This window comes from Sciurus carolinensis, unplaced genomic scaffold (assembly GCF_902686445.1).
Source record: "Sciurus carolinensis unplaced genomic scaffold, mSciCar1.2, whole genome shotgun sequence".
In the NCBI taxonomy this organism is placed as follows: Eukaryota; Metazoa; Chordata; class Mammalia; order Rodentia; family Sciuridae; genus Sciurus; species Sciurus carolinensis.
The window spans coordinates 186,675-202,572 of record NW_025920259.1 but is presented as its reverse complement, the minus strand read 5'-3'; the positions used below and the strand labels follow the sequence as shown (position 1 = coordinate 202,572).

The window sequence follows — 15,898 nt, the reverse complement described above, 5'->3', positions numbered from 1 at the left end:
CATCTTCTATAACACCTCTCACCAGTATTCTTTACAGGTACTTCCAGCAGTCCTGAGAGAAGTCAGAAACCCTGTTAGCTACATTCCTACCCCTCCCACTTTCAAACTTCTTAGAAAGAGAAGATGCCATTCAGTACCTCACTTCACAATAAGCTGACTCCTTTCCTTTGCCAAGTTGCTTTCCTACCTCACTACTTTATGGAATCCACCTTGGAAAAACAATAACTATGCTGATCACCAAGACCCAAAGGTCCTTTCTTAATTTCAATCTCCCTGAATAGTCCTGTGCACTCCCTATCCTGCCCTTTCCTCTCACTCCTCCCTAGGGGATACTCTATTTCCTAAGGCTACAGGAACCACCCAGAAGGCTTAGATAGTATTACCTGGCTTTCACTTGCTACTTCCAACTTTACATGTCCCTAAGCACTATCACTTAAAAATTCTGAAACAATTGGGATCCACATGATGGGCCCTCATTTGCATTTTGCCCTTTTAGTTTTGGTTAGTTATCTCTAGACTTTCTATTTTGTAACTTGAAAACTTAAAGGTATTCTGTAGCTTAAAAACACTTGAGATAAAAACTAAGCAAGAACATACCTGGATATATTTATATTTAGCCTTAGTAGATATGTGTGTGTGTGTGTGTGTGTACACACCCACACACAGACATATACATAAATATGTATATAGATTACTTACATGAATATATATATACATATATATTTATATATATAAACATAAAATATAAATATACATATATATAAACCAAGGCAAATGGCTTTGGCATTTAGTAACCAAAACAGAAGAAAGTCAAGTATTTAAGATGAAGCTCAGTTCATACTGGGATCCTCCCTTCCTCTCCCTTGGACCTAAATCTCCAGGCTTCCCTTGCTATTGAGCACTCACAATATGTTTTTAAGGAACTACCTTTTTTCAAAAATGAAAAATAATATATTATAGTAATTAAGAGGGTGTAGTTGTAAGTTACAGATTGCTTGGATTAGAGTGACTCTGAAGGATGTTTGGAAAATTTCTTAAAAATTTTAAAGACATTGTCTATGTCATTCTTCTATTACTCTTCTTCATAAAGCAACTGGAAAAAGTACACCTCAGACAATGCTTAGCACACAGTAAGCATTCAATAAATGTTCACTACATCTATATCTGTCCCTCTCTTTCTGTTGTATTCTCCTTGCAGGATAAAGAACCTGCTTTCCTTTTTCAGGACTTCACCACTCTATACTGCTTATATTTATCAAACCAGAACCATGTCTTTTACTATTAGATTCTTTAATAATTTAAAAAATGCCCTGCTTTCTTTTGAGACAAGGTAGTGAGTTATTACCCTTTTCCTTGGAAACCATAAATAACTCATTGTCTGGATGGGGAGGAAAAAAATCATACAGAACAGAATGAGATTTTTTTGCCCCTGGCCTGGGCATAAAGTCCCATCAAAGTCCTCTCCAACAGCCAGTAGTCTATATTGACCTACAGCAGGGAGTTGTGCCTGTGCACTTCACAATGATGTGCTGGTAGACCACATCACAGTGAAACCCCTAATTGAATGCCTGGATTTCCCTCCACTGGGGAAGAGTTTGAGCATCTGAGACCTCATCTCCTCTAACTCCCAATATGTTCACCTTCACAACAGCCCACAATGAACTCATCTCTCAAGGCTCTGTGAAGAAATGTATCTAGACATATACAGTATATACCTACCCCTCTCTCAAGCTTTCATCTTACATTTGTAATTGCCTCTTCAATAGTGTGAAAACAAAATGCACAACTGTCCTGCCACCATGACAGATGAGTACACTGAACACTAAAAATATTGAAAAAGCCAGACTCCACAGTTACTCCCTAAGGTAAACAAAAAACAAGCAAACAAACAAAACCTAGGGTTCTTCTGCAATGCTGATGTGCAAAGATACAGGTGTGTGTGAGAGAAAACTGCTATTTTTTAACCCATGCTTGGGCTTATTGTAAACTGGATAATTCTGCTTATAATACTGTGTAATTTTTCCCCTTTTGCATACCTCTTGAATTTTTTGATAGCTGGTCTTTTAAAGTCTGGTTTTTCCTGTGAACTTTTCTAAATAAAATCCCTTCCTTTTCAGAGTCTCCCTCTAATGATAATTTACATTGATTTTTACTACAAACCCTGCTGACTAAAGCCTACATTATTTTCACCTTCCTAACACTTTACCACTTATTCTATTCTCATCATTCAGGCTTAAAGCCTTAAAGTCATCTTTGAATTTGCTATCTCTCTCACTCACGGCCTCAAAAAACAATCAACTCCTGTCATTTCTTCTCTGCAATGTTTCCTACAGCAGACCTTCCCATAGCTACTGCCCTTGTCAGCTATTTCTTACTCACTTCATGCCTGAATCATTCCAGAATCCTAGGGGTTGATCCTCTGTATCTAATTCCTCAAAAGGACCTAGGGTACATTATAATATGGGTTCTAATTTTAGCTCAAAAGCTGCTGCTATGGAATAACTCTAAGACTTTTTCCAAAAGAGAGCTCTCTCCAGAATCTTCCAAGTCAGCATTTGACTCCTATCTAATTTTTGTTTCCTCAAGCAAATTAACTCTAGTCTTTCATCCATATATCCTATGGTATAATTTTGTGTTCCAAGTCTTGTTCATTCTCCTCTGGGTATAGAATGAGTACTGTAAGTCACTGCATGAAGGGTCTGGGATTAAAGAGGAGGTATGGATTTAATCATTATTGATTAAGTCAAGTTCTTCTTTAAAAACCAACAACCAAAAAAAAAAGAAAACCAAACAAATTCTCTCTGAGATAACTAGTGGCATACTCATTTTTAGAAACCCCAAAGAGATTCTATCCATTATGTTAAGTTACCTGCTCAAAGTCATACATCCAGTAAGTGATAAGGTATAATCTGAATCCAAATTTGACTGTTTAAAGCCTATTCTCTTTATTCTATTTCCTCTGACTTTAAGTACCACACTCATTTAGCTTCTATGTCACCTTGCATGTAGTAGGTACTGAGTGGGTATGAATTAGCTAACAAACTAATGTGTAACTGGAGACAAAGGGTGGTTAATGCTGGTACTTTTTATTTGCATTCACATCCACAGAGAGTACTGATTATAAATCATGGAACTTTAAATAAAAGAACAACATATTTTACCTGGAGGTCAGCATCAGCCAAAGGTTTCTGGCTTGGACAGAAACCAAAATCAATGACAATCAACTCCTGTCATTTCTGGCCTCCTATGATCATGTTGGTGAGCTGTAGTTTGGAAGTTGCTTTCCTATAAACCAATTCTTCCACAGTGTCTTGGCCAATCAGTCAAAAAACTTTCACAGCCCTGTATGTAAGTCAAGTGAGAGCAGTGTGCTATGAGTCTGCAAAGCTGGGGGGAAAAGCATGCCAGAAAAATACAGCAAAAAGGAAGCAGAACCAAAGACCATATTAAGAAAACAATTCAAAAGACATTGCTCATTTTGACCTGAGCATTTGTTAGAGAGATCTGGCCTCAACTTCTCTCTGAACCTTTCCCAAAAGAGTCTGAGAAAGAATGATGAAGTGACCACAACTGTGGCTTCATTTATAGCCAAGGACAACCCCTGGCAGGCATGTTATCCTGAGGTCAAAGGGCAGTTCCACAATCTCTTAACCCCATTTTTTTTTCTTTTCATGGTACTGGGAAGCAAATACAGGGGAGCATTACCAATGAGTTATATCCCTAGCATTTCATAAAATAAATGTTTTATTTTTATTTATTTACTTGAATTTTTTGTAGACATTGATGGACCTTTATTTTATTCATTTATTTATATGCAGTGCTAAGAATTCAACCCACTGCCTCACACATGCTAGGCAAGTGCTCTCCCAGTGAGCCACAATCCCAGCTCCAAAATATTTTATTTTGAGACAGGGTTTTAGTAAGTTGCCAAGGCTAGCCTTGAACTTGTGATCCTCCTGCCTCAGCCTCCCAAGTTACTATGATTACAGTTATGTGTCAACATACCAGCTTTAACTCCATTTTTAAATTGAGATAGGTTCTAACTAAAGCCTAAACATTTCTTCTAATCATTTTGCAATTTAACTGTTCTTTTTAACAAAGTGAGACTGACTTGATCATGTGACCCACTGAACATGACTCTGCAAGTCAGTGTCAAAATGGGGTTAAAACCCAGTGGTGGACTGGGGAGATATCTCAGTTGGTAAAGTGATCACCTTGCAAGCACAGGGCCCAGGGTTTGATCCCCAGCACCACAAAAAAATAAATAAAAAAACAGTGGTTCTCAACTCCCACTATGACACTGTTGTCAGGACTACATTCTTCACCTTCCTCCCCAGTCCAGAACTACAAGCCAACAGAGCAGGAAAATGAAGATGTCTAACTCACTCACTTGTTCTGGACAATTCAGTGAGCTCTGTCAGCTGCTTGTAAGTCATTTCAAGGATTAAAATCACTGTCAACAAAAATAATAGTATCTGCTGCTGTTAAGTTCATGCCAATTCCACCTGAAAACCATGCAAAAAAGAAGCATGATCAGCAACATACAAATAAGAAACTGGAAAACAAACACAAGGCTAGACTTGGTCATACTGAACACCTGAAATCAGTCCAACTGAGTGGTTTCCTCTTTCAGGCTGACATCTCTGCCCCCAACTCTGGAGCCCTGGAGTGGTCAAATGTGCCACCTCACCTCATGTTGCCTGACCTGGGAAAATTAAATATCAAATACAACAGAATGAGAGGTAAGGGGCAGAAAAGGATGCTTAACTTAATGCTGTGAAGCCAATGTTTGAAAACCTTGATTGGATTTTGATTAGAATAATCTGTGAATAAGGACATGGGCTCTTTCAGAAAACAGCTCCAAAAATGAGAGGTCTGGGGTCTGCCATTGTGACTCAGTGACAGAGTGCTCACCTAGCATGTGTGAGGCACTGGGATCCATCCTCAGCACCTCATTAAAATAAACAAAATAAAGATATTGTCTGTTATGGTTTAGATGTGGCGTCACCCAAAAGCTTATAAATGAGACAATGCAAGAAGGTTTGGAGGAGAAATGATTGGATTATAGATTTGGCCTAAAAAGTGAGTAAATCCCTAATGGGATTAACTGATTGGTAATTAGAGGCAGGTGTGGTGTGGCTGAAGGAACTTGTTCATTGGGGGCATAAATGTGGGGTATATAGTTTATATATGGAAAGTGGAGTCTCTCTCTGCTTTCTGATCATGATGTGTGCTGCTTCCCTCTGCCACATTCTCTCATCATGATATTCAACCTCACCTTGAGCCCCAAGGAATGAAGCCAGTCTTCTATGGACTAAGACCTCTGAAACAATAAGCCCTCAAATAAACTTATCTCCTCTATAGTTGTTCAGGTCAGGTCTTTTAGTCACATGGGCAAAAAAGCTGAATAAAGTAGTGTCCATCTACAAGTGAAATATATATTTAAAAGAAGGAGAGGTCTGCAATGCACATTAAGAAAAGCACTTAAACACACTTGCAAGCTACAAGATAGGAAGACCCTGACACCAATTAATGAGAAGATGGGATGATACATGCCTCTGACTAGAGAAAACTTGAACATGTCTTCCTGAATTGGTTTCCACATTAATCAAAGACAATGTCATAAAATTAATTCAAGGCAAAAACACTCAATGCAACAACTTTCTAGTCTTTATTCAGTGGTGCAAAAAAGGATCAAGGAAGTACCTTGGGTTACAGGAATTTAGACTACTATGAAGGCAAATTATAGCATTCTCTTTGATTAATGTGAAAACTAGTACAGAGCAGACTATTCTTCCCAGGGTTGTTACAGCTCACTGCTGAAACAAGCCTAAAAGAACTTGTTCCAAGGGTTGAATGAAGTGTTCCTCTTCCTAAGGACTACTGACTCCCAGCTGGATATCAAGAAAAGTCAGGCAGGAATGTTCTCATTTAAAGTCTTCATATAAAATTAATGTTGGAAAAAAATAATAATGACTGATTACTGAGGGATGCTAAATTATATCCAATAATGACAGTTATACTTCTAATTTACTATTCACCAAGCATTGTTCAAAAAGGTTTACATAAATTAACTTTTAACCCTCACAACTCTGCATTCTTTCCAGTATAATTCTCATTTTGTAGACACTGAAATGGAAACACAGCTAGATTAAGGGACTTATTTGAAGTTGCATGACTAGAAGATGAGAGTCAGGACTGCAGCCAATATTTAAGAATCTGTGGTTATTACTCCTGGGTTTGAGACAGGATTCTGCCATGTTGCCCTCACTGGCCTTGAACTCCTGGGGTCACACCATCCTTCTGCCTCAGCCTCCTGAGTAACTGGCACTGTAGGCGTGCACTACTGCACTTGGCTCCAGAAACTTTTTATCCACTATATCCTACTACTACCTAGGCAATCATTTTACTTAAAAATGTGTCCATAAAAATTATCTTCCTCTTGGGTTGAAGTTGGCTAGTGCAGCCCTTCTTCACTAAGGGGCATATTTTAAGCTGTATTTAATTGTTTGGGACATAGTCATAAGCTATCACTGCCACCTGCTGGCAATATGTGGTAATAAACTCACCTCTTGAAAGTTGGAAACCCATTAAATAAAAATGCTGCAGAACTATAGCAAAAACGTGATAACAAATATGACATTCAGTGTTTGGAAATGTTAACATCCAGGGCTGCTTCAGATCCTAGATAATCTATTAAGGCCTCCAGGGAGATTAATGGAAAAGCAGAGGTTTCTTTCTAATTTTAGATGATTCAAATATCTTCTCTCTAAATATGAATAACACAAATGGAATTCCTCTCCCAACCTGATGATGCATTTGACCAGATCCTTCAAGTTTCTGCTAAGACTAACCATGACACAACTGTATGAATGGCTCTGATGCAGGGTGTGGAACATGACCTTGGAAGAGAATGAGGCCAAAGGAGTCAGATTATATCTTACTATTGAGTTTATTAGACAGAAAGACATACACTGGAGAAATAATCTCCTTATACTCAAGGATTATATCTAACACTTCTTTTATATACCCATATAGAACAAAGCACTTAATAAATGCTTTAAAAATAAGTCTGAACTTTCTTTTTATAAATATATTAATCTCTCTTTCATCAAGGACACACATTCTTTTTGTATTCCTATATGTATTCCTTATGAATTAATGTCTATAAAAATAGGAAAATGAGACTCAGATTATGAATTCAAAATTGATTTAAGGTCTTTTTAAATCAGGATATAAGGAAAATTCCATCTCCCATAACTGATTTCAAGTTATTTAATAGTATATGAAAGCAGCCCATAACTGACAAAGCATCTCAGATGTCATATGATATTTATGACTTAAGTCATATAGAAAATTTAATAATAATTACAAATAGCTGGCAGTTTCACTATGATCACATTTTAATAACAAAATGTTTGTTAAACTTTACAATACTATTCCAAGGGTACTCATGGAGGAGGTGCAACTAGCAACAAGATTGTCTTATTTTCCAAATTCACAGCTGGGAAGGAGAGCTACCTCCACTGAACATAAATAAAACTTCCTCAAAATTACCAAAAAAAATCACAGGTCAAAGCAGATCAGAATTACTTTCTAATAAGCTCAGGTTCCAGCCTCACTTCTTTGTGACATTACAGCTTAGATAGTTTGGACAGAAAAGAGCTCCAAAATAGAAGTCCACTGCTGTGCTATGCCAACTGCCTTGATTCTCTCCTTTTATTACACTCCTTGGTAATAACCTCACCTTTCATAGAATTATGAAAAAATGCACCAATGGTTGGGATGTAAAAGTACTACACCAGTCCTTTTTTGTCTGCTTTTATCAATATTATGTGGCTTTTCTGCCCTGGTACTTAGAGAAAAATTAAAAATGGGCTGCTGTCCAAAGTTCTTTATAGCCAGGTGTCTCTCTTCTCCTCTCATGGAACCATCCACATGCTCATAGCCATAGCCTTTAATAGACAAGCAAATAAACAGATGAATCTCAATGGCCTCTGACAAGCAAATAACAACAAACAAACAGAGCTTAACTCTTTTCAAGGACTCTTCAGGAAATAAAAAGTCAAGTCATTCCTAAACCAAATGCCTGTATTGTCCTTTCCATATCCAGGCATGACCCTACTTTAAATAAATCCCATGGGAAAAATCTAAAATTTAGGTGGACAATACATCACTTTACCAAAAAAACAAAAACAAAAGAACAACAACAACAAAAAAAACTCACCATAACACTGTATCTTGGGTTTTTAAAACACAACCAGTCAAAGTTTTGGCACTTAAAACAGTTAATATTCAGTTTTGATTATTCCTAGGCAACCCTAAATATCTGCCCTCTATGGCAGTTTCTATTTGCCTAGATATAATCCTTAACTAGTCAAGCAGTAATACAAGCACTTAGGAGCCTGCCTGACTACCCAGCATCTGCTTTTCAATGAAGCTTTGGGGCTCTCCACTTACCACCATGCATCAGGTCAGGAAGGGGAATTATAAACTCATCTTGTTTTGATAGTGGAGTTTTCTCAATGTGCCAATGGCATTTCTGCAAGTTTCCAGTTTACTGAAGTACTTGGAGGGCATCAAGTGGATCTGAGAGACCACTCTGAACTAAATTTTAAAACTCTTATTTCTGCAGCTGATAATCTACCAAAGGCTCAAAACTCATCCACTGTTTAAGCTTTTTCCCATTATCCCACATCAATTTTATTACATATAAAACAGAGTTCTCAAGTAATTGCCTACATTCCCTATTGTCCATAGGAATAATTGGTCTTACCTTCCCCTGCATGATTTGTGGGATCTCTATATTATCAATATTCATTTTCTTACTAATCCTGCATAAGTACACAAGTATTGAGCTGAATGTTACAAGACACTGAAAGTTTCTGTCACTGAAACTCAACTTATCATATTTTTGAAGATACTCAACATTTTCACATCTGCTTCACTTAGTGCTGTCCCTTCTCCTCATCTTCTTTTGGTTCTGAATAATGTTTTTGCACTTTCTTCCTCTGTAACATTCCCACACCCCTTATTATTCATCATGGACCTATTTGATCATTAAATATAAAAATGTCTTTAGTAATGTAGTGACCCAGGGTAGTCACCTCTGTAATCCATATAGTCTTGGAGAATATCCAACATCTGGATCATTTGGGAGAAAAGTAAATCTCAATGGCCTCTGGCAAGGAAAAGAAAATGAGAAACTAGTAGTATTTAAGGTGAGTTACCCTCACACAAAATTTATCAAAGAATACAATTTTATAAGTAAGTCAAATGCTAAAGTAGAAATATAAATGTCACATAACTTTCTCAGAAACTCTACATAGTTTACATAAGAATACAAAGTGCCTTCACATGTAGCTGCATCCTTCACAGCAGTTTTAAAGCTATAGTGGAGATATTCTCAGAGCACATGTCAATTCACCAGGAACTATGGAAACCCTAGAGCAACCAAGGAGCCTATTTCTGGAATGTCACTTCACTCATTGAAAACAAATATAAACTTTCACTTTAATAGTGAAATAAACACATGAAGAGTAAATGGCAAGATTCACTTATGTGTGTACCCCTTCCCCAAGATCCTGAAGAGCTGTGGTCAGTTATCTACTGCTATTCCACACTTAGGGGTGTAAGTCATTATAATCTAGAAAAGTCTGAGAAGCATCACTTTAGAGAAGCAATCCCCCATGATACATGAGGAAACTTGCATACAGATAGTGAAAAGAGAAAAGATTTAAAAATAATGCATTAAGAACAAAATCAAGCTGAGAGCTGCTTGTTATCAGACATTGTTTTAAAATTTGCCTGAACAAAGAAGTACAGTGTTGACAAACCAATAATCTTTTTTAAGAAAATGAACTTAATTTAAGTTTACCACAAAGATAAGATCAAGTGTGAGGGAGAACTCCTGTCAGATTCTAGCCCAAATCATTGGGAAAGCATTGAGCTTAAATAAAGGTGAGTACTTCAATTCTTATCTCATCTCTGACATTTGCTAGCTATATGACTTTGGACAAGACCTTTCTGGGTCTGGGACATAAAAAACTTGGATGGAGGGTACTTATGGGCTCTTCTCCATCTCTAACACACTTACAGTTGATATGTCAAAGAAAATTAAGCACAGTAATTCATGCAATTATTTAACTTGCAAATGATTGGAAATTTTTGCCAAATATGAAGTTTTAGGTTAGTTCAGGCCACACCTGGGACAGTCATCTTAAAGGGACAATTTTGAAATTCTGGTCTTCTGATACCCAGCTCACATTTTGGGAAAGACTATTGTAAGTACCCCTTGAGTTTAAATCAAACCCCACAGGTTAACAAGAATAAGTGCTTACTGAGCCTTTATTATGTGTCAGTTTAGCACAAAGTACCAGCAGACAATTATAAAAGAAATGCTCAATGCTGACTCTCTCCTTCTGACTCTAAAATATACAGATGGACTGATCAGGTGAACATACACTGATCAACAAGGCAGTAGATTAAGGTAGGACTTTCCAAGTGCTGGAGAGGGATCCTAAGTACTATAGGAATTCAGGAAAAAAAGAACAATGATGTGGAAGAGTGGGGTGGAATGAGATGGACTAGAGTGGGTGTATAATTTTAGAGAAAGCTTACACTGAATTAGGGTCTTGTAAAAGAGGAAAACTTGAATCAGTCTCATGAAATAAGTAAGTTCCTCATTAATTAGGTTTTAAACAGTCATCAGCTGAGATCAGTACATATATCTATACCTGGAATGCAGGAAATCTAGCAGCTTATCCAGCAGGTGAAGTTTCCCACTAGCCTCAATCAGGTGGTCTCCAACTTCAAAAGGCTCTTGCTGTAAACCTTGAAAAGAAAGGGTCCATTCCCAATCACATGCCCTGACTCAGGGCAAACTTCTTGAATTGAAAAGTCAACAGGTAGGCAACAGCAAGAGAACCCTTGCTCCTTTTAATTCATTATGTCCCTTAGTGACATCTATTTGAGGCACTTTAACACTATTTGCTTATGTCACTATCTCAGTGCAGCTTAACACCAATTTCAGAGCCTGGCACATCCAAAAAGCCTAATAAATACTTGCCTAGGAATCAAACCCACTCTTCAGGAAACTGAGGCAAAGGGTGATGCCAAAGGTCAAGGAGATCCAAAAATAAAATGCTAAGGCTCTCACTCTAGAAAAGGAATCAAGAAACAGTCTTAGGTGTATATAGGTGATTCTCAAGGTAAGGGTGGCAGTCAGAATATTCTGGAAGGGGTCATTGCCTTGGAGTTTTTTCTTAGTTGTGGCACAACTGCCCCTGAGTCCACTGCCCCAGAAGCCTGGAAGTGTTTTCTTTGGGTGCTCCTGCTGCCCACACTACTGTTGCACACCAGAGGTCTTTTCTCTGGGCATGCCTGTGGTCTACACTGCTGCCACTGACATTGTTGCCCCTGACATTTTTGCTGCCAAAGCTGCTGCTGCTCCCTGGATGTCATCTGGAGGTCTTCTCTCTGGTTGCCACTGCAGCTACAGCCACAGCTGCCACCACTGCAGTTGCTGATTTCCCACCACTGCCAACAACACAGATGACTGAGCTGCTGCTGAACACCTGCCTACTGTCACCGACCCCCTGCCACTTACCACTTCTACCACTGCCCAGAGGTTTGCTGCCAGGGAGAATTCAGGTTTGGTTGCACATGATTGCATCCATTTTGAGACACCATTCAGAGCCTGAGTTATGAGATACTGGCAGGTTTCCTGCTATTGCCATCTTGGGGAGTCAAGGTGCACCTGTCTGGGGACACCCACCAGGACCTGGAGGTTGACTGTCAGGTGCCTGTGGGTTTGCCTGTACTTGGGGTCTTCCTACTGGGGGTGCTGGTTGCTGCCAGCTAGTTATTGCTCATCCCTGGTGGTCTATTTGCAAATTCCACTATCATTGAGATCTTGGGACTGCAACATGGTCAAACCTAAGACATCTGAGGCCCAGATTTCTGGGATAGTGACAGGGTCTGTCAGAGCCTGTCTGGGTCAGGAAGTCTTGTGGGAAGTCAGAGGCAGGGCTGAGAAGCATTTGGATGCTAGCAGAGACAGTTTTTCAATTTTCCACTGAGATTTATTTTATTTTGTTCTTTCCTCTGGCATCTCTCTGCACTGTATTTGGAGCATGGTGTTTTTCATGCACCAATTTGTTGATGAAGATATATGCATGGTGTTTTGCAGTTCTGCTGTTTATTTCTAACTTTTTTCTTTATATATATTTTCTTCCTCTTCCTTGTCTGTTTCTCTGGATTCCCTTTCTAACTTTTCTCCCCCTAATGGTCAATCTCTGTTCTTCTTCCACTCTTCCTGTGGATTTTTGCTTGTGGTTTCTCTTTTCTCCTTCATGAACATCATGTCCTGCACTATTTCTGATTTCTCAGTGTCCAATATTTGAGATTGCAAATCCTTTTGGCAAATTTTCTGTTTATATTTTAGACCGTGATTGAACTCATCATTGCTGTTTATAGCTAGAAGGCAGTGGACACCTTGGTGGAAGCTATTAGATTGTAGGATGTGTATTGTTTGTGCTGGGTGCTGTTGATGTTGGTCTTCCTCTTAATGGTGGTATACTAGAAAACTTCAGGGACAATATAGTTCTATAGAATAGAGTCTGTAATACCACAGATTCATTCTACTAGATGGGAAAACACACAAGCAACATGAAAAAAACAAGAGAAAAAAGTGCCCAAAACAAATCAAGATGCCCCAATATGAGAATCCACTAACATAACAATAGAAGAAATGTCCACAAAGGAGTTTAGAATACACATAGTTAAACTGATCTATGATTAAAGGATGGTATAAAGAGTGAAATCAAAGAGAAAAAACAGGAAGTAAAGGATCACTTCAATAAAGAGTTAGAGATTGTAGGGAATAAAAAAACAAGCAGAAATCCTTGAAATGAAGGTATCCATAAACCAAATTGTACTAGTAATGGTAAGCATCACCAATAGACTAAACTATTTAGAATACATAACCTCAGGCAATGAAGACAATATTATTTACTATTGAAAATAAAGTTGATCATGCAGAGAAGATGGTAAAAATCCATGAACATACCTTCCAAGCATTATGGGAAAACATGAAAAGATCAAATATGGGAGTTATCTGGATAGATGAAGGAGCAGAGGTATAAACCAAGGGAATGCACAATCTTTTCAATGATATAATATCAGAAAATTTCCCAAACCTAAAGAATAAAATGGGAAATCAAATACAGGAGGCTTACAGGACTCCAAATGTACAGTATTACAGCAGACCCACACCAAGACACATTAAAATGAGAATGACTAAAATACAGAATAAGGGTAAATTCTTAAAGGCTGTGAGAAAAAAAGCAAATTACATATAGGAGAAAACCAATTCAGATCTCAAGTGATTTCTCAACCCAGAACCACAAAGCTAGGAGGACTTAGAACAACATATTTCAAACTTGGAAAGAAAATGGATGCCAACCAAGAATTTTATAACAAACAAAATTAAGTTTCAGATTTGAAGATAAAATAAAAACCTTCCAGGAAAAACAAAAGTTAAAAAAATTCACCATTAGAAAGTCTGCACTACAGAACATTCTCATCAAAATATTCCATGAGGATGAAGAGGGAAAAAAGTTAAAACCAGCAAAGGGAGAAACTACACTAAAGGAATAGTCAAAGAAGAAACTACATCAAAGTAAAAGCCAGAAATAAACCAAATGACCATGAATACAAATCATATCTCAGTAATAACCTTGAATGTTAATGGTCCCTATTCATCAAAAAAAGATATAGACTTGCAGATTTGATTAAAAAAAAAATCCAACAACAAGTTGTCTCCAAGAGACTCACTTCATAGGCAAAGACATCCACAGACTGAAGGTGAAAGGATAGGAAAAAAACATATCACTCATACGAATTGTGGAAACAATCAGGGGTTTCCATCCTCATATCAGAAAAGGTGGACTTCTAGCCAAACTTATTCAGAAGGGACAAAGAAGGTCATTTCATTCTACTGAAGGGAATTATACATCAGCAAAACATAAAATTATAAATACATGTGCCCCAAACAATGGAGCATCTATGTACATCAAACCCTTCACAATTTCACGAATCAAATAGACCACAGCACAATAATACTGGGTGACTGAACACATCTCCCTTACTACTGGACAGATCTAAACAAAATCTAAATAAAGAAACTATAGAACTCAATAATACAATAAATAACTTAGACATAACAGACATGTATACAATATTTCATAAATAAATAAGTGATACACTTTTTTCTCAGCAGTACATGAATCCTTCTCTAAAACAAACCACATCTTATGCCACAAAGTAACTCTTAGTAAATACAAAAAAATGGAGATAATACCCTACAATCTATCAGATCATAATGGACTGAAATTAGAAATCAATGATAAGATAAAAAATAGAAGCTATTCTAATATATGGAGACTAATACACTATTGAATGACAAATGGATAGTAGAAGAAATAAAGGATGACATAAAAAAATACCTAGAGTAAATGAAAATATGGATACAACAATCCAAAATTTCTGGGACACAATTAAGGCAGTAATAAGAGGAAAGTTCACTGCATTGAGCTCATTTATTAAAAGAATAAAAAGTCAACAAATAAATGACCTAACTTTATATCTCAAAGCCATAGAAAAAGAACAAATCAACACCAAAAACAGGAGAAGATAGGAAATAATTAAAATCAGAACTGAAATCACTGAAATTGAAAAAGAAACAACTGAAAAAAATCGACAAAACAATAATTTGGTTCTTTGAAAAATCAATAAAATTGATAAATCCCTAGCCACACTAATGAAGAGAAAGAGAGAGAAAACCTGAATTAACAAAAATACAAGATGAAAAAGGAAATATCACAACAGACCCAACTAAATACAGAATAATTAGAAATTATTTTGAAAATTTATACTCCAACAAAAGAAAGTACTGCAGACATTGACAAATTTCTAGAGACATATGACCTATCTAATCTGAATCAGGAAATCATACATGATCTAAACAGAATAATTTTAAGTAATAAAATAGGAAATATCATTAAAAGCCAACTAATTAAGTAAAGCCCAGAACCAGAAGGATTATCAACTGAGTTATACAATATCTTCAAAGAAGAAATAATACCAATACTCCTCAAATTATACCATGAAGTAGAAGGAGGGAACCTTTCCAAACTCATTCTATGAGACTAATATCACCTTGATACCAAAATCAGACAAAGACACATTAAGGAGAGAAAACTTCAGAACAATATCCCTGATAAACACAGATGCAAAAATTCTCAATAAAATCCTGGGAAATTTATACTAAAAATATTAAAAAAATAGTGCACCACTATCAAGTGTGGTTCATCCCAGGGATGCATAATTGGTTCAACATATGGAAAACAATAAATGTAATTCATCATATCAATAGACTTAAAAACAAAAATCATTATATCAATAGATGCAGAAAAATAGATGCAACTGACAAAATACAGGACACCATCATGTTTAAAAAACTAGAAAATCTTAGGTATAGTAGGAACATACCTCAACATCATAAAAGCCACATATGATAAACCCAAGGCCAACATAATTCTAAAAGGAGAAAAATTGGAAAGTATTCCCTCTAAAATCTGGAACAAGATTTTAGAATGCCCTTTTATCACTTTTATGCAACAATATCCATGAAACTCTAGTCAGAGCAATTAGAAAAGAGAAAGAAATTAAAGGTATACAAATAGGTAAAGAAGGACTCAAACTATCACTATTTGCCAATAACATGATTCTTTATTTAGAAGATCTAAAAAATTCCACCAGAAAATTTCTAGAACTAATAAATAAATTCAGCAAATTAGGAGGATACAAAATCAATACCCATAAATTAAATGCCTTC

At 36.8% G+C, this 15,898-nt stretch overlaps 1 pseudogene; it reads right to left on the bottom strand.

The window, feature by feature from the left end:
* The window catches only part of LOC124975360 (chromodomain-helicase-DNA-binding protein 1-like), a 61,742-nt pseudogene that overhangs the window by 20,988 nt on the left and 24,856 nt on the right, over window positions 1-15,898 (bottom strand).